This window comes from Cherax quadricarinatus, chromosome 65, assembly GCF_038502225.1.
Source record: "Cherax quadricarinatus isolate ZL_2023a chromosome 65, ASM3850222v1, whole genome shotgun sequence".
Classification (NCBI taxonomy): domain Eukaryota; kingdom Metazoa; phylum Arthropoda; class Malacostraca; order Decapoda; family Parastacidae; genus Cherax; species Cherax quadricarinatus.
The window spans coordinates 5662854-5688638 of NC_091356.1; the positions used below are offsets into that span (position 1 = coordinate 5662854).

The window sequence follows — 25785 nt, forward strand, 5'->3', positions numbered from 1 at the left end:
CACAGGAGTCATGTATAATTCGGCTAACCCTTTCAGGGTCCAAAGGCCAAATTTCAAAGTGCGTACCAGTATCCAAGAATTTTCAAAAAATAATTTTATTTTTTCTTATGAAATAGTAGAGAATCTTTTTCTGAAGGTAATAAAACAAAAAGTACAGAATTTGATGGAAAATTGATGAAATTATGCTCTCACGAATTTTCATGTGTCAGCGATATTTACGCATCGGCGATTTTGCTGACTTTGACTACCATTTTAGGCCAATTATATTACTCCAGTCGACCAAATTCTTAGCTATTTCACTAGCATTACTTTTATTGATTGAGCACAAGAAATCACCAAGTCAACTGTTTCAACTACAAAATAAAGTGATCGGAAATTGGTAATTTGGCCAATTTAATGCAAAGTTCAAAATTTTCTAATTTCAAAATACGGTCTAGAATAAACAATGCAGGCATTCCTGGAACTAAACTAACGTTTCTTCTGTTCATTAGTTACGTTTTCAGGCTTTACAAATGAATTCCATTTTGATTTTTTATTCACATAATGAATTTTTATTCAAACCAAAAAACAGAAGATTTACTGTTATGCAATACTGTAATAATTGTATAATAATATCACCACATTTGTGAATGTATATTAGACCCACCTGCTGGCGTGTATTAGACGTGTGGGATCATTTGTTTACTCTTGAACAACATTTCTGCTATTTTGAGCTCAGTTGCAACCCATTTCCATTGCTAAAACCAATCAAAATCATCTCTATTTCTGTAATATATCTTCCATTCTATCAAATGAAACCAAGAAATCGCAAATACAACTATAAAAAACATATGAAAAAACACTGCAAAATCGCTGTTTTAATCGAAAATTACAGTCTCGTTTTTTTTCTCTCATGCACTGTGTGCTGCAGGATTTGTTTTGTGGTGCACACATACCACATAGATGTATTCTCTCATATCTAGGCCCAAATTTACCTCTCACAGCTTACCAGAGTGAGCTGAGCTCATGGCGTAGATCTACGGTTTGGACCCTCAACGTATAGCCGTAGATCTACGGCACGGACCCTCAAAGGGTTAACAGACAAAATCAGTGGCCAGACAGCATTTGGAAGCAACTGACAAAGTCTGTTCAATGCAGAATTGTCCATTATTCTTACAATCTGCTAGGTTAATTAATTTTGAATTTAATGGACAAAATCTAATCAGAATTTTCCATTATTATTATAATCAGGTGGCTCTAAACCCGTAAGGGTCATATAACGATAGGTACCTGTAAATCCATTGATTTTTTTTTTTTTCCCCAAATTTTTAGGTGTGAATAATAAGAGTACTCATGAGCATGTCACTATAAGCACTCCTAGTGTTCTTGTTATTTTTGGTGAATTTAGACTATTTGTAGTGAGTGCTTAAGAAAGAAATAGCTTTATAGTATATTAACTTGTTATAGAACAATGGTAAATTTAAACTAAGCATTAAATTTGAGTATATTTATGGCAACGCTAGTTACTGTCATTTAGTAACATATATGTGTTAGTAATGTGCATGAAGTACATTTTAATACATAATTAACTTTACAGGTGTGATAAGGCTAGAATCAACATGCCTCAGGATACATTCCTAGCAGTCAGGATCACCATCGAATCCAAGATAATGGAAGAACTTCATAACCTCGCAGAAGATATGTAAGCATGTTACAAGATGGGTGAAGACACACACACATCTGCACAAGCCTTTGTTATAATGTTTTCTCATCATAACAAGATAAAGCTCCCCTTGAGAGAATTGCTGTTATAATGAAAGCTTATGCTATTTTGCCTCTCTTCATTCATACATCAGCTCACATCCTCTCCCACCTAACCCTCTTAAAATCCTGATCATAATGTTTAGTAGTGTGGGTTATATACCACGCTGTATAGTGACTGCACTGGGAAGTCAGTGCTTATTTTATTCAAGGTGCTTTGATGCTGGTGGAGAGCCCTTGTTCCAAAAAACTGGAGATACCTTCCCCTTCATTGATTCAAAGCTAGTTGCCTCCCATTTCTCAAGTGCTGTGTGGTCCTCACAGCACCCTTGTATATAATAATCCGAGTACGGCATTATATAGTACAGCCTCTCCTCACTTAGCGACGTGCTCGTTAACCGACGACTCAGACTTACGACGAGTTCTCTGACCAGTATGCATACCTAAATAATGTATATTAGAACTGATTTCCTCTATTCGGTGTATTACAATATACATTGAAACCTTGGCTTTCGTCATTAATTCGTTCCAGAAAGTCTGACAAAAACTGAATTCGACAAAACCTGAAGCAATATTTCCCTTAAGAAATAATGTAAATCCAATTAATCCATTCCAGACATGCAAACGTATTAACAAAAAATGCATTTTATAGAGATAACTATAGTTTTACAGAAAATAGAAATAAATATAGAGGACTACTGAAATGGATAAATAAACATCGAACATCACTTTTACCTTTATTGAAAACTTGTTGGCGTATGGAAGGTGGCGAGGAGGGGAGAGGGAGGAGAGGTTATCTCTGCCACTGTCACTACCACCCTCTACTACCATCACTGCTGCCCTCTACCACCATCACTACCACTACCACCATCACAACCACTGCCACCCTCTACCACCATCACTACCACCCTGTACCACCATCACTACCACCCTGTACCACCATCACTACCACCCTCTGCCACCATCACTACCACCCTCTACTACCATCACTGCTGCCCTCTACCACCATCACTACCACTACCACCATCACAACCACTGCCACCCTCTACCACCATCACTACCACCCTGTACCACCATCACTACCACCCTCTGCCACCATCACTACCACCCTCTACTACCATCACTGCTGCCCTCTACCACCATCACAACCACTGCCACCCTCTACCACCATCACTACCACCCTGTACCACCATCACTACCACCCTCTACCACTATCACTACCATCCTCTACCAATGAGAAACAAAGCCAGACTGACTCAGAATGCTTGGGATGCTTTGTGTGGGTGCGGGCAGACACATTCAGTACGGCAGACCACTGCCAACCAGACAAAAACCGAGGCGATGAACGAAAACTGAATCCGATGAAAACCAGGGCAAATGAAAACCGAGGTTCCACTGTACAGTACATTACTGCATAAACATTTAAAAATATACTAAAAATATTATAAATGGTGAGAGGGTGACATTAAAGCAATATCAAAGATGGTTGACATAAACCCACTACCATTATAGTAAGCTCCTCATTTAGCAACGAACTTGTTAATCAACGCGGTATTAGGAACGGCATTCCATCGTTAAGTGAGGAGAGGCTGTACTGTACTGTATTAATGTGCACAATAATTTGATCGCTATGTGATGGAGGTGCTCACAGTTCATTTTCCAAAACTGGGATATACTACTTGGTTTATAGTGTATTTATTTATTTTTAATACACCAGCCACCTCCCATCAAATTAGGGTGACCCAAATAAGAAGTAATGTTTGCACCTTCATTCACTGAATCACTGTCTTGCCAGAAGCATGCTGGCATCACAGCTCAGATGACGCTCTGAACTACATCCCCGCCACTCCTTTAGGACTCAGGTCTGGCTAACTAGTTTCTCTGACTCCCTTCACAAATGAATTTATGCAGAATTCATTGTAATTATTCATTTTTTTTTGTGATGTATGCTAATTACTTACATTTTCTTAATCAGTAGCCAATCTTCACTCCACAAGTGGTTGACCAAAACTAATTCATTAAAAAGATGCTGTACTGTGTAGAGTACATTTTACATCTTAATCAATTTCCTCCATAATAAGTATAATCATGAGTTATGAGACCTTGAATATTTTTTATGATTAATTATTGTAATTCACTTATATTATTAATAATTTATAAGCCTTTTAAATTACAATATGAAAAGTTTCTATGATACAAGAATTATACATGGAAGGCAAAGTATGTCAAATTCAAATTGTTTATTGCCTTGCAAGTTTACAATATGGTTGACATACTGTAGGAAGTATATTTACATAGGTGGTTTACAGTGAGGGTTTACAATGACTTGTAGTGTAAAGAGAGCCACTATCATGCCTTGGCATTACGAGCAGTTTAAACTTAATAGATTACTGATTACTTAACAAATAAATAAAATGGTTAAATGAGTGATGAGGGATTAGAATGAAAAGAATATGAGAATAAGAAGAAACAATTGAAGAAAGATTAAGCAGAGAAAGCTTGAGAAGGAAATAGAATTGACAGTTAATGAACATGGTTAGATATTAGGGGGAAATATTTATAGAATATTTTGAGTTGTTACACGTAGATGAAAGGGAGGCAGTGATTTCATGCATGGAGCAAGAGAAATAATAATTTTATTTCTTTAAAATGTCCGTAGGTACTGTATTAGGAAGAGAGAAGAGCCAGAGGTGAGTATGGAGGAAGTGGGTAGACTTGAAGGAGATACTAAAGCAGATAGGTATATAGTTTTTGAATGGTTAATGTATTTGTTTCAATTTTTTTTACCTCAATGGCTGTCTCCTGCCAAGGCAGGGTGACTCAAAGAAGGAAGTACATTCATCATCATTCATTCAGTTGCTGTCTTGCCAGAAGTGTGGTGACCCATAGTTCAGATTGCTGTATCCTCTGACTGTAACATCCCCACCCCTCATTCAGAGTGCAGGCAATGCCCTTCCCACTTCCAGGACAGTTATATGTACTGTATTCACAAAGAATAATAATAATAATATTTTGTCATTTCCTTCATTAAGTAATTTATATCATTTTACAGACAGGAAATGGAAACTGAGCAACAATCCTTGTCTGCCCTTCTCAGCAGAGTAACAGCTCGTTGTCAGCACTTTCTGGAGCAGAATAATAAGCAGGTAGCAGAGTTCCAACAACTACAAACAATTTACTCCATGAATAACCACATAATCATTCTGATTGCTATGATGAAAGTTCCACTCCATAAGGCACAAATAGACCATTTTCAATCCTTGCAAGACTTTAAGCAGATAAATGTTTTAACCAAACCTATTGAAAATGAAGTGGAAAAAATCTTTAATTTAACTGAAAATCAGTAGCTAAAGTATGTGTAATATGTAATTTTGTACTGTACTGTTGCACATTATATTCAAGAAAACAAACTGTTTCACCATCATATGGTTTTGGTACTTGTTTTTAATAATAATAATAATAATACACCATAATCTGAAATTTTATAAGCATTTTCAAAACCTTGAGTAAAAATGCTATATGATAATATTCATGAGGAAGCATTAAACCTGTAGAGGTCATACAGTGCCTGGTAATTGGGTTTGATCCAAGAAAAGTGAGATTATCTCCATGAACCAAAAGCCATTCATCAGCATCAAGGAAACCCCTTCCCCTTGATGAATGCTTTAGCAACAAGAGGACTCGGTAGCAATGGTTAGCACTAACAAACTTGTATGAAGGTTGCTTTAATGGTGTTACATGTGCATATGTAAAAGTTAACTTCAGGTGGTGTAAAGTGGAACACAGAAAAAAAACAAAAGGCTTGCACTGAAGCTTAAAAAACTTAATGAAAGTTAAAGTAAGAGAAACATACAAAGTGGGATAAGATCTGTCTTTGAATGTTGGAATAATGTAGTTTAAAATATGGCATCACATCATAAGTTAACAGTAATATAGTTCACAACAAACCCACACTGGTGGCAAAACTTTCAGTAACACTTCAGTCTGCTCTGAACCATATAAATTCTTGTTAATGATCTAAGATAGACCAAAATTCTTAAAGTATCCTTTCTAGGGTGTAGGTTGTTTGTAAATTGTTCCAGCAACTGTATTGTGGCTTTTATTTATCTTTAATATAACATGGATCAAGCCAAAGATATTAACCAGAATTGGGAAAATTACTCAGCTAATAAATGTCTCTGTAATATAATATTTTCTATTAATATACAATATAAAATTGCATTTTATGTTGTACAAGGGATACATGTTTATTCTATGTTAACCCTTTGACTGTCGCAACCCCCAATCCTGAGGTGTCTCCTGGTGTCGCAAAATTTAAAAAAAAAAAAAAATTATTTTTTCTTATGAAATGATAGAGAATCTTTTCCCGATTGTAATGACACCAAAAAAAAACGAAATTTGATGGAAAACTGACAGAATTATGCTCTCACGAAGTTAGCGACCTCGGCGATATTTACAAATCGGAGATTTCGCCCACTTTGAGCCCTATTTTCGGCTAATTCCATTGTACCAGTCGACCAAACTCATAGCTATTTCTTTAGAACTCCATTTTTTCTATCGATTGAGTACAAGAAACTGCCCATTTACTGATTTCAACTACCCATTAATGTGGTCAGAAATTTGCAATTTGGCCAATTTCACGAAAATTAAAAAATATGACAATTTCAAAATAAGGTCCAGAATGAATAATGCAGACATTCCTGGCTCTAAAATAACATTTTCTTTGTTCATCAGTCATGTCTCCAGGCCCCTCTGATATTACTCTTGCTTTCTATTTTGAATTTTTATTCAAACAAAAATAGAAGACTTACTATTATGCAGTCTACTGCAATACTGTAATAATTGTATAAATTAGATCAACCCATTCATGACTGCATATTAGAATGGCTAGTTGGACATTTATTGGACAATGACATCATTTGTTTACTTTTGAACATTGGCAAAAATCAAACATTTTCCCTATTTTGAGCTCCATTTCCAGGTTCTTTTTATAGTAAAATCAATCAAAATCACCTCTACTTCTATAACATGTTTTCCATTCTATCAAATGAGACCAAGAAAATGAGAATACAACCATAAATACTATATGAAAATAGACCACAAAGTCGGCATTTTAATTAAAAAAAACGGTCAGAGTTTTTTTTTCTCATTATGCACTGCGTGCTCCAGGATTTTTTTTATATGATGCACACTGACCACACAGTCCCATTCTCTCACATGTGGGCCTACCAGCTTTCTCCTGCTTGATTTGAAGCCGCTAAAATTTATGAGTATATATACGTCAAACACGGTACCTCGTAAGGCGTATATATACGGCCGCGACAGTCAAAGTGTTAAATGTGTTATTTATTATATACTTGACTTGGATATTAAATTTATGTAAAATAGTGTATCACAATGGGGATGTATTAATATATTTTATTTCAGTACTTTCACTTATTTAGTAATCAAGAATTTTAATTACATATAGAAAGTTTGTCCCCCTATATATATATATATATATATATATATATAAAATATAGGGAGGTACCACCTCTAGAACTGTTATGGGGACCCTCATCCTCAGAGAAAAGAATAAACTTGCTTCAGGGAAAACTCAAGACTCTCCCTGAAGCTGTTTGAGAATTTTCTCCTACCACCCCCTATATTATGTATATATATTTTATTTAAAGACAAAATACATTGACAAAACATTCACAAAAATATGATACAAAGTAAAACAACATAGGTAACTCAGAGCTACATCTCGAATACTTCGTCCAGCTCCCCTGCGGTGGGCCGCGTGCCCAGAATGCTGCAGGCATTTCCTCTCTGGATCGCAACACTGAGTCTAAAAGAGGAAGCTGGTCGCCCTGTGGTCCTTGGTTTCTATGATGAGCTTTTCACCCAGCTCTTTGAGGAACTTTAGAGCACACTTGCCCCATGCTCCAAGGGTCTCCGACCCTATTGGAATGAAGTTATAGCAAGGGGAAAGGTCTTCATATTTTCGGATCTTCTGGGTCTCCCTGTGGCTGGCAGCTCCACCCCCTTCCACTACAGAGTATGGCAAGTAGGTGTCTGCCAATGTGGCAGCACAGGTGTAGTCCCAGGCAATCTGCTTTCCATCCTTCCAGGGTAGCATAGTGGCTCCATCAGGACGCTTTTGACTTCCATCAGACCTCTGTACTTGGGGTTCCCGTTGAGCTGGGCAACGGGCTGTGGCGAGGCTTCTCTTTATTATGTCATTGATCTCCTCATGTCTGGCATACTTCCCTTCTGCTGTGTGGCACACGAGACCATGAAGTCCGAATTGATCAGCTGTCACCCTGCCGCAAATACACCTATGTTCGGTGAGGATGGGGGCGGCTAGGCGAAGAGCAACACCAATCCGAATGGCCTGTGGGTCGAGACGGGTGCCCAGGGAGGAATTGGGAACAGCTAACAGGAAATCTCCTGAGTGTGGTGCCTTCACTGCCAGGAGACGAGCTTTATTCTTTCCTGAAGCATTGGAGAGCATTGTGTTGGCGATTTTTTCCATGATCGGTTTGTCCCAGTGGGACTGTTTGTGCTGTTTGTGAGGAGCTGGTCTACTGGAGGAGTCTGTAAGGGTGTCCCACTGAATTGCTGCTTCAGTAAACCTGGGGTCTTGAGCTCCTACCAAGTCTCTCAAGCGTTCGGGCACTATCTTCTTGACTAATGCACTGGAAGCCAAACACGAAGACAGAAAAGCAGGTAAAGCAACATGCGTTGCTTTACGCACCCCTATACCTCCCAGTCGCACTGGGAGGGCTGCCTGATCCCATTGCTCATCCTCTAGTGACAGGTTCAGTGCCTTCTTAAAAGTTGATCTCAGGTGTGCGTCATATTCATCGAGTGTTGGGTTGTCAAAAGAGGGTGCACACCTCAAGAAGTAAGTGAGTCTTGGCATAGTAAGACACCTTGTGAGGAGATACAGAGCATCATGGGCATCAAGATCGCTTATTCTCTCCTCCATTCTCATCAGGTCATTCAATTTGTCCCTGAGGACAGTATCGATGGCCTGGTGACCCAGCGGTGCCCCCAAGAGGGTACTGTTGGACGGAGTTGTAGTTGAGACTTCTGGGAGGATTCTTCGCACAGCATTGATTATTTTCTGGTTCGCTGTGATGATTTCACACTTGGAGGGATTGAGGATGAGTCCCAAGTCTTCTCCCTGTGTTTTCACCAGTTGTAGGTCCCCCACGAGGGACTCTTCAGTACCTGCCAGAGTGCCGTCATCCAGGTACCAGATATTGAGCTCACTGCGTAGGCTGGAAGTTAGTTCTCTTACTGCCAAGCAGAAGAGAAGTGGAGCGAGTGGGTCACCCTGCTGAACACCCTCTGATGATTGAATTTCATGTTCTCCAAACAAAAGAATTGAGGGTTTGCTGTAGCCGGCTGAAATGAAGGGAAAGAGACTGGGGAACCGAACCCGAACAGCTGGCAAAACAGCATCTCTCTTCACCATATTAAAGGCATTTCTAAAATCAAGTTTGACTATGGCCTTGTCTTCTGCTAAGTCCCTGATGTAGGCCCTTGCCGCATGAGCTGCAGCTTCACTGCCTTGAGAGACCCCAAAGCCCAGTATATATATATATATATATATATATATATATATATATATATATATATATATATATATATATATATATATATATATATATATCTCCATGGGGAAGTGGAACAGAATTCTTCCTCCGTAAGCTATGCGTGTTGTAAGAGGCGACTAAAATGCCAGGAGCAAGGGGCTAGTAACCCCTTCTCCTGTATATATTACTAAATGTGAAAGGAGAAACTTTTGTTTTTCCTTTTGGGCCACCCTGCCTTGGTGGGATACAGCCGATGTGTTGAATGAAAGAAATATATATATATATAATATATATAATATATATATATGGAGGCAGTGGAGATGTCATGTCTGAGGGCAATGTGTGGTGTGAATATAATGCAGAGAATTCGTAGTTTGGAAGTTAGGAGGAGGTGCGGGATTACCAAAACTGTTGTCCAGAGGGCTGAGGAAGGGTTGTTGAGGTGGTTCGGACATGTAGAGAGAATGGAGCGAAACAGAATGACTTCAAGAGTGTATCAGTCTGTAGTGGAAGGAAGGCGGGGTAGGGGTCGGCCTAGGAAGGGTTGGAGGGAGGGGGTAAAGGAGGTTTTGTGTGCGAGGGGCTTGGACTTCCAGCAGGCATGCGTGAGCGTGTTTGATAGGAGTGAATGGAGACAAATGGTTTTTAATACTTGACGTGCTGTTGGAGTGTGAGCAAAGTAACATTTATGAAGGGATTCAGGGAAACCGGCAGGCCGGACTTGAGTCCTGGAGATGGGAAGTACAGTGCCTGCACTCTGAAGGAGGGGTGTTAATGTTGCAGTTTAAAAACTGTAGTGTAAAGCACCCTTCTGGCAAGACAGTGATGGAGTGAATGATGGTGAAAGTTTTTCTTTTTCGGGCCACCCTGCCTTGGTGGGAATCGGCCGGTGTGATAATAAAAAAAAAAAAAAAAAAAAAATATAAGTGAACATAGAAAAGAGTAAGGTGATGAGGGTATCAAATGATTTAGATAAAGAAAAATTGGATATCAAATTGGGGAGGAGGAGTATGGAAGAAGTGAATGTTTTCAGATACTTAGGAGTTGACGTGTCGGCGGATGGATTTATGAAGGATGAGGTTAATCATAGAATTGATGAGGGAAAAAAGGTGAGTGGTGCGTTGAGGTATATGTGGAGTCAAAAAACGTTATCTATGGAGGCAAAGAAGGGAATGTATGAAAGTATAGTAGTACCAACACTCTTATATGGATGTGAAGCTTGGGTGGTAAATGCAGCAGCGAGGAGACGGTTGGAGGCAGTGGAGATGTCCTGTCTAAGGGCAATGTGTGGTGTAAATATTATGCAGAAAATTCGGAGTGTGGAAATTAGGAGAAGGTGTGGAGTTAATAAAAGCATTAGTCAGAGGGCAGAAGAGGGGTTGTTGAGGTGGTTTGGTCATTTAGAGAGAATGGATCAAAGTAGAATGACATGGAAAGCATATAAATCTATAGGGGAAGGAAAGAGGGGTAGGGGTCGTCCTCGAAAGGGTTGGAAAGAGGGGGTAAAGGAGGTTTTGTGGGTGAGGGGCTTGGACTTCCAGCAAGCATGCATGAGCGTGTTAGATAGGAGTGAATGGAGACGAATGATACTTGGGACCTGACGATCTGTTGGAGTGTGAGCAGGGTAATATTTAGTGAAGGGATTCAGGGAAACCGGTTATTTTCATATAGTCGGACTTGAGTCCTGGAAATGGGAAGTACAATGCCTGCACTTTAAAAGTGCAGGCATTGTACTTCCCATTTCCAGGACTCAAATCCAACTATATGAAAATAACCGGTTTCCCGGAATCCCTTCACTAAATATTACACTGCTCACACTCCAACAGATCGTCAGGTCCCAAGTATCATTCGTCTCCATTCACTCCTATCTAACACGCTCACGCACGCTTGCTGGAAGTCCAAGCCCCTCGCCCACAAAACCTCCTTTACCCCCTCTCTCCAACCCTTTCGAGGACGGCCCCTACCCCTCCTTCCTTCCCCTATAGATTTATATGCTTTCCATGTCATTCTACTTTGATCCATTCTCTCTAAATGACCAAACTACCTCAACAACCCCTCTTCTGCCCTCTGACTAATGCTTTTATTAACTCCACACCTTCTCCTAATTTCCACACTCCGAATTTTCTGCATAATATTTACACCACATACAGTGGACCCCCGGTTCACGATGCTATCGGTATCCGATAAATCCTGTAACCGATGCATTATATCGCATAAAATTTGCCTCGCTTCCCGATACAAAACCCGGTATGCGATGTGGTACGTACAAGACGTGTCCATGTGTGGCCTGAACTGCCCCGTGTGTGCCAGTGTTTACAAGCCAGCCAGTGTGCGCGCATCTAAGGATACATTCAGTACATTCCATATTATCCATATTATCACTGTTTTTGGTGCCTGTTTTTTGCAAAATAAGTCACCATGGGCCCCAAGAAAGCTCCTTTATGGATGAAAGTCACCCTCAGACAGCTATTGCAAGCCGTGCTGGTGACTATTACACTGACAGTGTTGTGAACCACTTTAGGAAAGTCATAAAGGAACGAGAGGTACAGGCCTCTATGGACAGATATGTTGTGCGACAGAGGTCCAGTGACTCTCAACCTGGTCCTAGTGGCATTAAAAGAAGAAGGGAAGTAACCCCGGAAAAGGACTTGCTACCTCAAGTCCTAATGGAGGGGGATTCCCCTTCTAAATGCTAACACCATCCACACTCTCCCCTCCTCACATCCCATCAATCATCACCAGATCTTCATTAAAGGTAAGTGTCAATTATTCTTTTGTTATTTATTGTTATTTATTGTTATTGTTGTTATTGTAATTACTATTCTATTGCATTAAACTTAATATTTCATGTGGTAAAAGTTTTTTTTTCATACTTTTGGGTGTCTTGCACGGATTAATTTGATTTCCATTATTTCTTATGGGGAAAATTGATTCGCTTTCTGATATTTTTGGTTTACGATGAGCTCTCAGGAACGGATTAGTATCGCGAACCGGGGGTCCACTGTATTGGCAGTTTGGAGGGATATGTTATGTAACTTTATACGTATATGCTTCTAAACTGTTGTATTCTGAGCACCTCTGCAAAAACAGTGATTATGTGTGAGTGAGGTGAAAGTGTTGAATGATGATGAAAGCATTTTCTTTTTGGGGATTTTCTTTCTTTTTTGGGTCACCCTGCCTCGGTGGGAGACGGCTGACTTGTTGGAAAAAAAAAATATATATATATATATATACATGCATTTGACAAGGTGCTGTATGACTTATGGGTTTAGTGCTTCCTTATAAATTTGTCAGAAACAAATATGCTTACATTAGACAAAAAATATAATAGTGAGTATCTGTTTATAAACCTACATCATCAGTCTGCATGTTGTCTTTGAGTGCCTCTGGAATAATAAGAGGGAAGGAGGGCTGGCATTGATCACATTATATTTATGGGAGGTGCCAAACCCTTAGGAGACATACAACATCTGAGGAATAAGAGGTAATCAGGTTTGATGCAAGGAAAGGAATGGTAGCTCTAATTCCTTGCATGAATATCTCTTTACCAGCATCAAAAGAATCCTTTTTCTCCCTTGGATGGTAGATGAAATGGCATATTGCCATAAAATATAAAGAATAACATTTCATGCTGCAGAAAATTTTATGCAACAATGTTTCACTCTGGGTAGAGCTTTATTGAATTCTGCCAAGGTTACTGTTAGCACACATACAATGGAACCTCAGTACTCGAACAATTCGGTATTCGAACGCTTTGCTCGGTAAAAAAAATTGCTCAGTAGTCAACCGTTTGCTCGGCACTTGACCAAACAAACACAACCTGCCAGAACTTTGCTGTAAACTATTATGTTTCTTCGCATTTTTTGGTGTTTTTTATATTATTTGTATAAATAAGTCACCATGGGGCCTAAGAAGATCAGTGATAACAGCCAACCAAAAAGAAAATTGGTTGGGAAAATTTTGTTCGGTACTCAAAACAGATCAGTACTCTAACAGCCTTCTGGAATGAATTAAGTTCGAGTACTGAAGTTCCACTGTACATGGTATATGTATATACTCACAGAGATTAGGTTAGAGTAAAAGTGGTAAGGTTTCTCATGGATGGGGGTTGTCATAACTGGAATCACTGAAGTGAGTAGAATCGTAAGAGTCATGAGGTATAGGTAAAGGTTCCTGGTTGACAAGATGGAGTAGGGCAGAAATGCAGTAAGTTTCCTATTCATGGGGTTGTTAACTGTCCATATAATGTGCGTGCACTAGAGATTTGATTAAGCTAAGATGCATTTGTCTCTGCCAAGCCTCTAGCATACATATAATGTGGACAGCTACCAACCCATGATGGGACGATATGCAAAATCTAGCATGAACCACTAGACCTGTTACATTGCTCCTCTATTTGCACTATCAACCCAGGAATCTTGATATATGTCCTATAATCTTTCAGCTGTCATACTTCAATGATTCCAACTCCAGTAAATTGTTATGATACCTCACCTATGGTACCCTAACAACTTACTGGAGATAGAAATATGGGAGGAAGTGAAAAAAACATGGGCTCCATGGGCACAATACGAGAACACTGTATTAACATCCATGGCCCAAGATTCTTCAAATGCTTCCAGCAGATATTAAAAATATTGCTGGAACAATTTAGAAGTCTTCAAGAGTAAACTGAATCAATGCCTCTGTTAAGTGCCAGATCAACCATGCTCATTCACAAGGTGCTATGTGACCCCTATGGGTTTAGCACTTTCCCTGATTAAAAATATATATATATATATATAGGCTAGTGGGTTGCTAACAGCAACAGGCTGGTTGAACTTGGTCTTTTTTTTTTGAATGCTGGCCATCTCCCACCAAGGTAGGATGACCTGAAAAAAGAAGAAACACTTTCATCATCACTCTCTCCATCACTATCTTGCCAGAGGCAAGCTGTTACCACAGTTCAAAACAGCAACATATTTCTACCCCTCGTTCAGAGTGCAGGCACTCTACTTCCCACCTCCAGGATTTGAATCTGGCTAACTGGTATTCCTAAAATCCTCCATAAATGTTATTTTGCTCACACTCCAACGGCACGTCAGGTTGTGAGGGTAAAAAAAACTTTCAAAACCAATCACAGGTACGTTCATAATTCCCACCGTACCTCCAGGAGTACATACATATATAGAGTATGTGGCAACTGTACCTTCAATATGACCCAATAAAGCTCTACAAGGAGAAATGTCCTAATAAAATATTTCTGCAGCTTACTGGTGTCTTTGTGCCCCTTAAAAGGGGTATTTATCATAGGCAATTCTGCTGTGATTAAACTATCATACAAGTATATGGCAGAACCTCATAATTTGACAACAGCAAGTCCAGCATGTTTCATTACCTGCAAGGAAAATGTGAAAAATGAATTTAGTTTGTTTATAATGATGAGATGAAATAGCTACAAAATATGTTTATAAGATGAGCAGTGGTTCTTTATGAATTTGAATTAAAATATTGGTAAATGTGTACCATTAATTCTGAGAAGGAAACCTACAAGGTTTTATTTTCTTAGTCATGATTAGGTAGCTATTGCTGAAGCAATCACTGCTACATGCAAGAAAAAAGGAGGATAATTGACATGTCTGTGACCTAAGTAGACATCAGTATTTACCTGGAGTTTACCTGGAGAGAGTTTCGGGGGTCAACGCCCCCGCGGCCCGGTCTGTGACCAGGCCTCCTGGTGGATCAGCGCCTGATAGGCTGTTGCTGCTGGCTGCACGCAAACCAACGTTGATCAGGAACTGACTTTAGGTGCTTGACACAGGCTCAGTCTTGAAGGTGAGAGCAACTGCTCCCTTTCTACCCTACTTGACACTCATGGCTATAACAAATGCTGAAATGTATATTTTTGTTACATTATTATTTGCTCCCTTTCTACCTCACTTGACACCCATGGCTATAACAAATGCAGAAATGCACATTTTTGTTACATTATTATTGTATTGTCTTTCATGTACCAAGTTCATGTAGGGCTTATAACATTATTCATTTCTTGAAAGGGGGTGTTCTTTACTATAGGTTAAGGCTTCTTGATCTGAGGAATTGGAGTCATTTTCATCCCTCCCTTTCCTCTATTGAAACCTAAATATCAGAATCTGGTAATAAATTGCTCTTAATAATGATTAAATACCAAGACCTTGCATAAATACTGTATTAATAAATTCAGATAAAGTACAGTGATTGACACTTAGTTTGTGCAGTCAAGGAATTCATTTAACCTCAAATGCTGGATTCTTTCACCACTTAGTTATATAGAGTGTTATTTAGTTATTATTATTATTTACAAGGATTGTTAAACTGGTCGGGTTTGGTCTGCACCTTGGTAATGGGAGGTTAACAGGTTTGATCTATTGATCATAGTTATTTTTACTGAGGGCTGGAATGTTATTGTTCATTGTAATTCTCTTCTTTGTTACAAAATATTAAATTATTTTAAGAGAATTTTTATTATTAGCACTTTGCCTTGCAAATAACAGATGTGAAAACTAGAATTAATCACCTCATTAGTCAAGACATTTTAAGGTTGAAATATCATATCTTCACAAACAGTTGACTAACTGGCAAGATTCTTCCTTATACCTTGGAGTTGTAGGCCAGATATGGTCCTAACTATTCTGTTAACTTGGCTTGTCTTCACTTAAAACTGGTTATCACATAGGCTCTCCATTGTTTAACACAGAAGTTTTAAGTTTCCTTGTGATGTGCATGCCATGAGCATGTTGAAGAATGTGACACTTGTGCAGCATTTGGAATCTTTATTGAGGAAATGTCTCACCAGCCAGTGGCTTCTTCAGTCCAATACACAAAAAATGGACTGAAAAAACTACAGGCTGACAAAACATTTCCTCAATCAAGATTCCCAAATGTTGCACAAGTGTGTCATTCTTCAACTTGTTGGTTTTCTAAACCATTTACATCATGTCCTAAGCATACTGAGAGTGTTCATAGGAATGTTCCTCCACTGTCCACTTCTCAGTGATTCAAAGTTGTACAAAGTGGAGAATACTTTTCTATTTATTGACTACTGCCAAGCACTAAAGACAAAAATTAGTTGTCCTTTATGTAATTCAGAAACAGCATTCCTGTCACCTGTCTTGGGACAATATTTTCACCTGACCACTCCAGAGTGCCATTCCTGGTCTTTCTCAGGACACGGATACCCCAGGATGGTTTTCCTTGTCTCGTCACAACTGTCCTCTCACCTCTGGTATTTCATTTTGTTGCCTTTAGATTACTATATTGATGGGGATGCTCCAAACCATGGGAGTTACAACAGCACTTTGGGAATGGGAGGTAATTTGGTTTGATCCAAGGAAAGGGTGGGTAGCTACAATTCCTTGGATCAAGAGCCCTTCACCAATATCAAAACACCACACTGAAGAGCACCTTTTGTAAACCATATAATATATTCATTGTGAGAGAAATTCCCTCTCATAAAACTTTATTGAGATGTATTTTTAAGTACAGTGTATAAATAAACCTAACAATGATTGCTGATAAATTTACATACAAAGGATACTTTACATCTTGATTTTAATGCCATCAAAGGAAATGTACACACTCCAGTCCATACAAACACAGGCCAAGAAACTAGCACATTATAGATTTATACACTATAGATTCTTCTTTCAACAAACCGGATTTATCCCACCAAGGCAGGGTGGCCCCCCAAAAAACATTAAGGTTCTCTTTTTAACTTTGGTAGTGTATACAAGAGAAGGGGTTACTAGCCCCTTGCTCCCAGCATTTTAGTCGTCTCTTACGACACGCATTGCTTTCGGAGGAAGAATTCTGTTCCACTTTCCCATGGAGAGCTACATTAATTTTGCCCTTATAAAAACTTGCCTTATTATTATTTTAGTTATGGGGAAGCACCGAATACATAAATCATACGATGCTTGGGTCTTTGCGTTATGTGGTATGGTATAAATATAAGCAGCACCAGCAACAAAGGTAGTTCTTGTATGAGATATTAATCTTGAACATAATCTTAAAGCTCCAAGCTTGTGGAAGACTCTAAATAAGGACTCATCAGTTTTGTATGTGACTGTCTAGGTGAACCTCAGTAGTTGTACATGTGAACAAACAAATGTTCCAGTGAAGGTGTACGTTTGTCTTCCTGTGTATTTACTTAAGAAGTAACCCAGGACACAAGGAAAAAAAAAAAAAACAGAAGCAAGCTACTACAAAAGAGGCAGCCAAAATGTCTGTTCACTGTGGTACTGGAGCATTCAGCCAGAGTCATACTGAATTATGTGATGGGTATACAGTGGAACCTCGGTAAACGACCAGCTCCCTACTCGGACAAAGCTCAGCACTCTACCAAACAAATGTGACCTGCCAGAACTCCACTGTAAACTATTTCATGTTTCTTCGCATTTTTTGGTGGTTTTTTTGTATTATTTGTATAAATAAAGTCACCATGGGGCCTACGAAGATTAGTGATAACAGCCAACCACACAGAAAACTGGTTGGGAAGAACTTGTTCGATACTCAAACAGAGCGGTACTCGAACAGCCTTCTGGAATGAATTAGGCTTGCCTACCGAGGTTCCATTGTATATTATTTTAATTTAGTGGGCAGGAATATGATCATACTATTTGGCTTTGACTTAACTCTAGGTTAAATTTTCACAATTTATGTCCACTGTATACATATAATATTGTGTTTAATTAATGAACTCAGTTAAAAATATGAAACATCATTTTTTAAAAACATTTATAAATAAAGCTTACTTTTTCACAGAAGACTTTTAACTTCAGCATTCCTCTACCACGGTCATACACCTGGGAACCATAGAGAGGTACCATCCACAGAGCATGCCCAACGTACAGTCATGTTAATGCAACACAAACCCACTGCCCTTACACAGTGGGAATACCTGTATGATAGATTTATATAGTAGGTCCAACCAAAGTGTGTTGTTATCCTCTTGTATAATAGTTACATAGTGGGAACACCCATAGTGTGCTCCTACCCTACTCCTAATGATAATTGCCTAAGTACAAAAACTAATTATGTTTTCCTGTCATATTCCATCACCCAGGATGGGTTTTATACATTAATTGATGAAATCTGTCAACCAGAGCTGGGAGACTTAAGTAGGCCAATGATGATATTGTCAAGCATTTCACTCAAGGCTCAGCAGCTACAGGAACATCAAAGATTTTATTCCAACAAACTTGGAGTTACTATTGCCTATCATGCTGTATAGCCCTTGTTACTTAGCACTTCTTTTTGATTATAATTAATAATAATATTGCCTATCATTTCTCAAGATGACATATGTCACAATTGTTAGTGTAATGCTCTATCTGGGGGGAGGGGAGACTACCTGATGTGTGTCACTGGGGGGTAATTAGGACAGGGCTATTGTGATGAATGGTTTGAAAAACCGACAAGTTGAAGATTGGAAATAAATGGTATAAAATACCGACACAATGGAAATATAAACACATATGCAGTATAATGTGATCCTTTATTGACTATGTTTCGCCCACACAGTGGGCTTTTTCAAGTCACAAACAGAACTACCTGGGATGGAAGGAACGCGAGTATTTATAGTCAGGTTCAGAATGCTGAGGTCAGGTGGAGAATGCTGCATCTGATGATGTACCGAGTGGGGTTATAGAGTCTAAAATCTTGGGTAGCTTGGAAAGGAGATTGGACAAGTTTGTGAGCAGACCTTCCACAGTGTTCTTATGTGGGATAGCGATGAAGAAGCTTCTTGGCAAGTGGTTCAGCTATGTTATAGAAGCCACTATTCTGGTTGAAGTTGTCGGATATAGAAATAAGTGATGATTCCAGGATTCTTCGGTATTGAGTGTTGTCTTCTGTGGCGATAAGTCTTGAGTTTCTGTAGTTTATCAAGTGGTTGTGTGAATTAAGGTGTTGTACGCAGGCATTCCTTGTGTTGTCAGACCTGCTTGCATATTGGTGTTCTGAAATACGTGTTTGGAGGTCCCTTGATGTTTTGCCAACGTATAACTTGTTGCAGTCATTACAAGGGATTATGTATACCCCTGCAGAGGGTGGAAGCTTGTCCTGTCTATCACTGGTAATGTCCTTGATGGTCGTGGTTGTGGAGGTAGATACTTGAAATGAGGTATTGGAAAAGATGTTGGAAACATGTTTGGCAATGGAGTTGGTGGGGAGGACTATGTATCTCTTCTCGGCAGTGTCTTCTCTGGGTGTGTTGAAGATGTTTAATGCCCGTCGTCTGCAGTCTCTGATGAAGTGACGAGGATAGTGGAGTTTAGAAAATACTTGTTCAATCATCGTGCATTCTTCTTCAAGAAACTCATTGCTGCAGATTCTGAGTGCACGCAGGAAGAAGCCTATAATTACACCACGTTTGGTTTTGGTGTCGTGGTGAGAGTAAAAGTGGAGAAGATCGTTTTGCTTAGTGGGTTTTCGATAGACTTTAAAACGAAGTTCGTGGTCAGCTTTGCAAAGCAGAACATCAAGGAAAGGTAGAGTGTTGTCGACTTCTTCTTCAAGTGTGAACTGGATTGAAGGCTCGACCTGGTTGAGCTTGTCTTGGAGAGCTTTAACATTGAAGCGTTTAGGAGTTATGAGGAGAATGTCATCAACATAACGGAGCCAGGTGACAGACAAAGGAATAATGGTGGAGAAACGTTCGGCTTCAAGATGTTCCATGTATGAGGCCCATATCCTCGGGAATAGGCAGTGCTCCCCACCAGCTCTCAGGAATTCTCGCTAAACACCTCTCTAAACTCTTGGGCACTATCAGTCCAGCACATCTCAAACACTCGGGTGATCTTCTCAATCGCATTCACAACATCAACATCAGGAACAAGAAACTTTCCAGCCTTGACGTAACTTCCCTATTCACCAAAGTACCTACTACACAAGCCATCGATCTCTTGCGCAGGAAAATTGACGATTCACTTGATCTTCCCATTCCAGCCAGTGATTTCATCGACCTTGTTGAACTATGTGTTGGCTTTACGTGTTTCTCTTTCGAAAACCACCTCTTTCAGCAGACTTTTGGATTACCCATGGGTTCGCCACTCAGTGCGGTCCTGGCGAACCTATACATGGAACATCTTGAAGCCGAACGTTTCTCCACCATTATTCCTTCGTCTGTCACCTGGCTCCGTTATGTTGACGACATTCTCCTCATAACTCCTAAACGCTTCAATGTTAAAGCTCTCCAAGACAAGCTCAACCAGGTCGAGCCTTCAATCCAGTTCACACTTGAAGAAGAAGTCGACAACACTCTACCTTTTACCTTTCCTTGATGTTCTGCTTTGCAAAGCTGACCACGAACTTCGTTTTAAAGTCTATCGAAAACCCACCAACCAAAACGATCTTCTCCACTTTTACTCTCACCACGACACCAAAACCAAACGTGGTGTAATTATAGGCTTCTTCCTGCGTGCACTCAGAATCTGCAGCAATGAGTTTCTTGAAGAAGAATGCACGATGATTGAACAAGTATTTTCTAAACTCCACTATCCTCGTCACTTCATCAGAGACTGCAGACGACGGGCATTAAACATCTTCAACACACCCAGAGAAGACACTGCCGAGAAGAGATACATAGTCCTCCCCACCAACTCCATTGCCAAACACGTTTCCAACATCTTTTCCAATACCTCATTTCAAGTATCTACCTCCACAACCACGACCATCAAGGACATTACCAGTGATAGACAGGACAAGCTTCCACCCTCTGCAGGGGTATACATAATCCCTTGTAATGACTGCAACAAGTTATATGTTGGCGAAACATCAAGAAACCTCCAAACACGTATTTCAGAACACCATTATGCAAGCAGGTCTGACGACACAAGGAATGCCTGCGTACAACACCATAATTCACACAACCACTTGATAAACTACAGAAACTCAAGACTTATCGCCACAGAAGACAACACTCAATACCGAAGAATCCTGGAATCATCACTTATTTCTATATCCGACAACTTCAACCAGAATAGTGGCTTCTATAACATAGCTGAACCACTTGCCAAGAAGCTTCTTCATCGCTATCCCACATAAGAACACTGTAGAAGGTCTGCTCACAAACTTGTCCAATCTCCTTTCCAAGCTACCCAAGATTTTAGACTCTATAACCCCACTCGGTACATCATCAGATGCAGCATTTCCACCTGACCTCAGCATTCTGAACCTGACTATAAATACTCGCGTTCCTTCCACCCCAGGTAGTTCTGTTTGTGACTTGAAAAAGCCCACTGTGTGGGCGAAACGTAGTCAATAAAGGATCACATTATACTGCATATGTGTTTATATTTCCAAGTTGAAGATTGAGACACTTATGCAGCATATGGGAATCTTTATTCAGGAAACGTTTCGCCACACAGTGGCTTCATCAGTCCAATACAAAGAGGAAGGCATAAGGAGAGGAGGAGAATGAGGTAATCAGTCCCTCAACCTGGAGTCGATGTGTTCAGTCCATCAATCTTGTAGAATGTACAGCATAGGGCCGTAGACGTGGCTTATATACTGTAGTGAGGTGAGGTGAAGCAGGCGGAGGCGGGGTCATAGTGGTACCATCCACTAGTCGAAGTAGGTCTTCGTCCAAAGGTTGAACAAGTGTTGAAGAATTCTTTGTAACAAGATCCCATGATGCTGCAGTGTCTGACAGTTGTGATGAATGGTTTGAAAAACCGACAAGTTGAAGATTGAGACACTTATGCAGCATATGGGAATCTTTATTCAGGAAACGTTTCGCCACACAGTGGCTTCATCAGTCCAATACAAAGAGGAAGGCATAAGGAGAGGAGGAGAATGAGGTAATCAGTCCCTCAACCTGGAGTCGATGTGTTCAATCCATCAATCTTGTAGAATGTACAGCATAGGGCCATAGACGTGGCTTATATACTGTAGTGAGGTGAGGTGAAGCAGGCGGAGGCGGGGTCATAGTGGTACCATCCACTAGTCGAAGTAGGTCTTCGTCCAAAGGTTGAACAAGTGTTGAAGAATTCTTTGTAACAAGATCCCATGATGCTGCAGTGTCTGACAGTTGTGATGAATGGTTTGAAAAACCGACAAGTTGAAGATTGAGACACTTATGCAGCATATGGGAATCTTTATTCAGGAAACATTTCGCCACACAGTGGCTTCATCAGTCCAATACAAAGAGGAAGGCATAAGGAGAGGAGGAGAATGAGGTAATCAGTCCCTCAACCTGGAGTCGATGTGTTCAGTCCATCAATCTTGTAGAATGTACAGCATAGGGCCATAGACGTGGCTTATATACTGTAGTGAGGTGAGGTGAAGCAGGCGGAGGCGGGGTCATAGTGGTACCATCCACTAGTCGAAGTAGGTCTTCGTCCAAAGGTTGAACAAGTGTTGAAGAATTCTTTGTAACAAGATCCCATGATGCTGCAGTGTCTGGTACCACTATGACCCCGCCTCCGCCTGCTTCACCTCACCTCACTACAGTATATAAGTCCTATGCTGTACATTCGGCCCTATGCTGTACATTCTACAAGATTGATGGACTGAACACATCGACTCCAGGTTGAGGGACTGATTACCTCATTCTCCTCCTCTCCTTACGCCTTCCTCTTTGTATTGGACTGATGAAGCCACTGTGTGGCGAAACGTTTCCTGAATAAAGATTCCCATATGCTGCATAAGTGTCTCAATCTTCGACAGGGCTATTCATTAAAATTTACATTCCCCTCATGAATGTAATATATAATCATGGAACAGCTTAACCCATAGGGATCGTACAGTCCTTGGGGACAAAGAAGGCAATTAGGTTCGAATTAAGGAGAGGATGGCTCCACTTCCTTTGATCACGATCACCTCGCCTAGCATCAAGGAAATTTGTTCGAAGGGAGGAGTTAGGATAGCACTGAGAGATACTGAAAGAAATGAACAATCCAAAGTGAATAATGGATGTTCATAAGATTATTATATTCATGGGTAAGCACTAAACCAGTAAGGGTGATATCACCTAAGATATAGGGGCAATTTGGCTTTATCGTCTTGCACCAACAGGTCGAGTTGTTGTTTCAAATGGATGACATCATCTACGTGTACAGGGAGATGATTGATGACGGATTCTACATGGGTGAGCTGAGGGGTCAGCTAGGATTGGTACATACCCACTTTCTTCAAGGGAAGTTTCAATTACTTGAATCAAACTCTTGATGCCAGTGAAGGGTTTTTTTCCAAGGAATTATGGCTACCCTCACCTTCACTGGATCTAACCTGATTACCTCCCAGTCCCCAGGCGCTGTATGGGCCTTCCTTTGATGCTGGTGAGGGGCTCTTGATTCAAGAAACTGGATTTATACTCTACTTTCTTAGATCAAACCTAGTACCTCCCATTTCCCTGGCACGATATGATCCCTGTGGGTTTATGACCCCTATGGACTTGACAATTCGAAATAATATTAATTCTTTCTTTAAATGCACTGGCTGCATCCCACTGAGGCAGGGTGGCCCAAAAAGAAAAACAAAAGTTTCTCTTTTTAAATTTAATAATGTATACAGGAGAAGGGGTTACTAGCCCCTTCCTCCCGGCATTTAAGTATTTCTTTCTTTCTTTGTTGGGTTTATCAGGGAGGCATTTTAGTCACCACTTTCGACATGCATGTCTTATGGAGGAAGAACTCTGTTCCACTTCCCCATGGAGGTGAACGAAAATAAATAAGAACAAGGAGTAATAAGAAAATAGAAGAAAACCCAGAGGGGTGTGTGTATATATAAGTTTGTACATGCATGTCCCCTCAAGGAAGGTTCCTTGATGTTGGTGAGGGGCTCTTGATTTAGGGAATTGGATCTGTGCTCCAGTTCCCCGAATTAAGCCTGAATACCTTCCACATCCCCCCCCCCCAGGCGCTGTATAATCCTCCGGGTTTAGCGCTTCCCCTTGATTATAATAATAATAATGTACATGTATGTGTAGTGTGACCTAAGTGTAAGTAGAAGTAGCAAGACGTACCTGAAATCTTGCATGTTTATGAGACAGAAAAAAGACACCAGCAATCCTACCATCATGTAAAACAATTACAGGCTTCTGTTTTACACTCACTTGGCAGGACGGTAGTACCTCCCTGGGTGGTTGTCTACCAACCTACTACCTCCCATAATAATTATAATTATTAATTATTAACGATCTGCACTTCACAGCCCTTGTGTAGTTGACAGTCCTTAAATTTAACAAAGTAGCATGCAAGATAAGTGTTACTGATACCATCAACACCAACCAGTGAGGTGTTATTAGTGTAATTGACTTGTGCACCATAGCAACATTTACTCTCTCCCTCTCTCTTTCTCACACACACACGTGTGTTGCAGGGGTCGAGCTGTGAATCGACTACTGCTACCACAGATAGTTGAGTACACACACACACACAGGCTCACATAAGAACATAAGAAAGAAGGAACACTGAAGCAGGCCTACTTGCCCATGCGAGGCAGGTCCAAGTCTCCTACCGGCTTAAGCCAATGCCTCAATCTAGTCAGGGCAGGCCACATTCACTTAAGGGAGGAACACGAAAATGACCTAGTAGCACAAGCTAATCAGGTCCAACTCGCACCCACCCACACCCACTCATGTATTTATCTAACCTATTTTTAAAACTACACAACGTTTTAGCCTCAATAACTGTACTTGGGAGTTTGTTTCACTCATCCACAACTCTATTACCAAACCAGTGCTTTCCCATATCCTTCCTGAATCTGAATTTTTCCAACTTAAAACCATTGCTACGAGTCCTGTCTAGGCTAGATATTTTCAGCACGTTATTTGCATCCTCTTTATTTATTCCTGTCTTCCATTTATACACCTCAATCATATCCCCCCTAATTCTACGCCTTTCTAGAGAGTGCAGATTCAGGGACCTCAGTCTATCCTCATAGGGAAGGTTTCTGATACATGGGATCAACTTTGTCATCCTCCTTTGTATGTTTTCCAGAGCATTTATATCCATTCTATAATACGGTGACCAAAACTGTGCAGCATAATCTAAATGAGGTCTAACCAAGGATATACAGAGTTGAAGAACAACCTGAGGACTCCTAATATTTATGCTTCTTGATATGAAGCCAAGGATTCTGTTAGCTTTATTGCGAACACTTATGCACTGTTGTCTTGGTTTCAGATTACTGCTAACCAGGACTCCTAAATCTTTTTCGCAATCTGTAATATTAAGATCGACATTATTTAGTTTATATGTGGTATGGTTATTTTCCTGTCCAACATTTAGAACTTTGCATTTGTCTATAGTAAACTGCATCTGCACTTCTCCGACCACTGCATCAGTCTATTCAAATCTTCCTGGAGTGCTCTAATGTCCTCGTCAGAATGAATTCGACGGCCTATTTTGGTGTCATCGGCAAACTTGCTTATGTCGCTCTTTATGCCCTCATCAATGTCGTTTGTGTAGATTGTGAACAACAGGGGATCCAACACTGA

General features: G+C 40.1%; 1 protein-coding gene and 1 long non-coding RNA gene across 8 annotated transcripts in view; both read left to right on the forward strand.

The window, feature by feature from the left end:
• The window catches only part of sav (scaffold protein salvador), a 28567-nt gene extending 23354 nt beyond the window's left edge, over positions 1-5213 (forward strand). For all 7 annotated transcript variants that reach the window (XM_053793769.2, XM_070098901.1, XM_070098900.1 and 4 more), the window contains 2 exons: positions 1577-1681; positions 4793-5213. The gene's annotated coding sequence lies outside the window, so the exon portion shown is untranslated. The remainder of the gene's footprint in view (positions 1-1576; positions 1682-4792) is intronic.
• The window catches only part of LOC138854638 (uncharacterized), a 111905-nt gene extending 94352 nt beyond the window's left edge, over positions 1-17553 (forward strand). The window contains exon 2 of the long non-coding RNA XR_011393830.1: positions 15114-17553. This is a non-coding gene — a long non-coding RNA (uncharacterized lncRNA). The remainder of the gene's footprint in view (positions 1-15113) is intronic.
• Positions 17554-25785: the final 8232 nt, after the last annotated feature.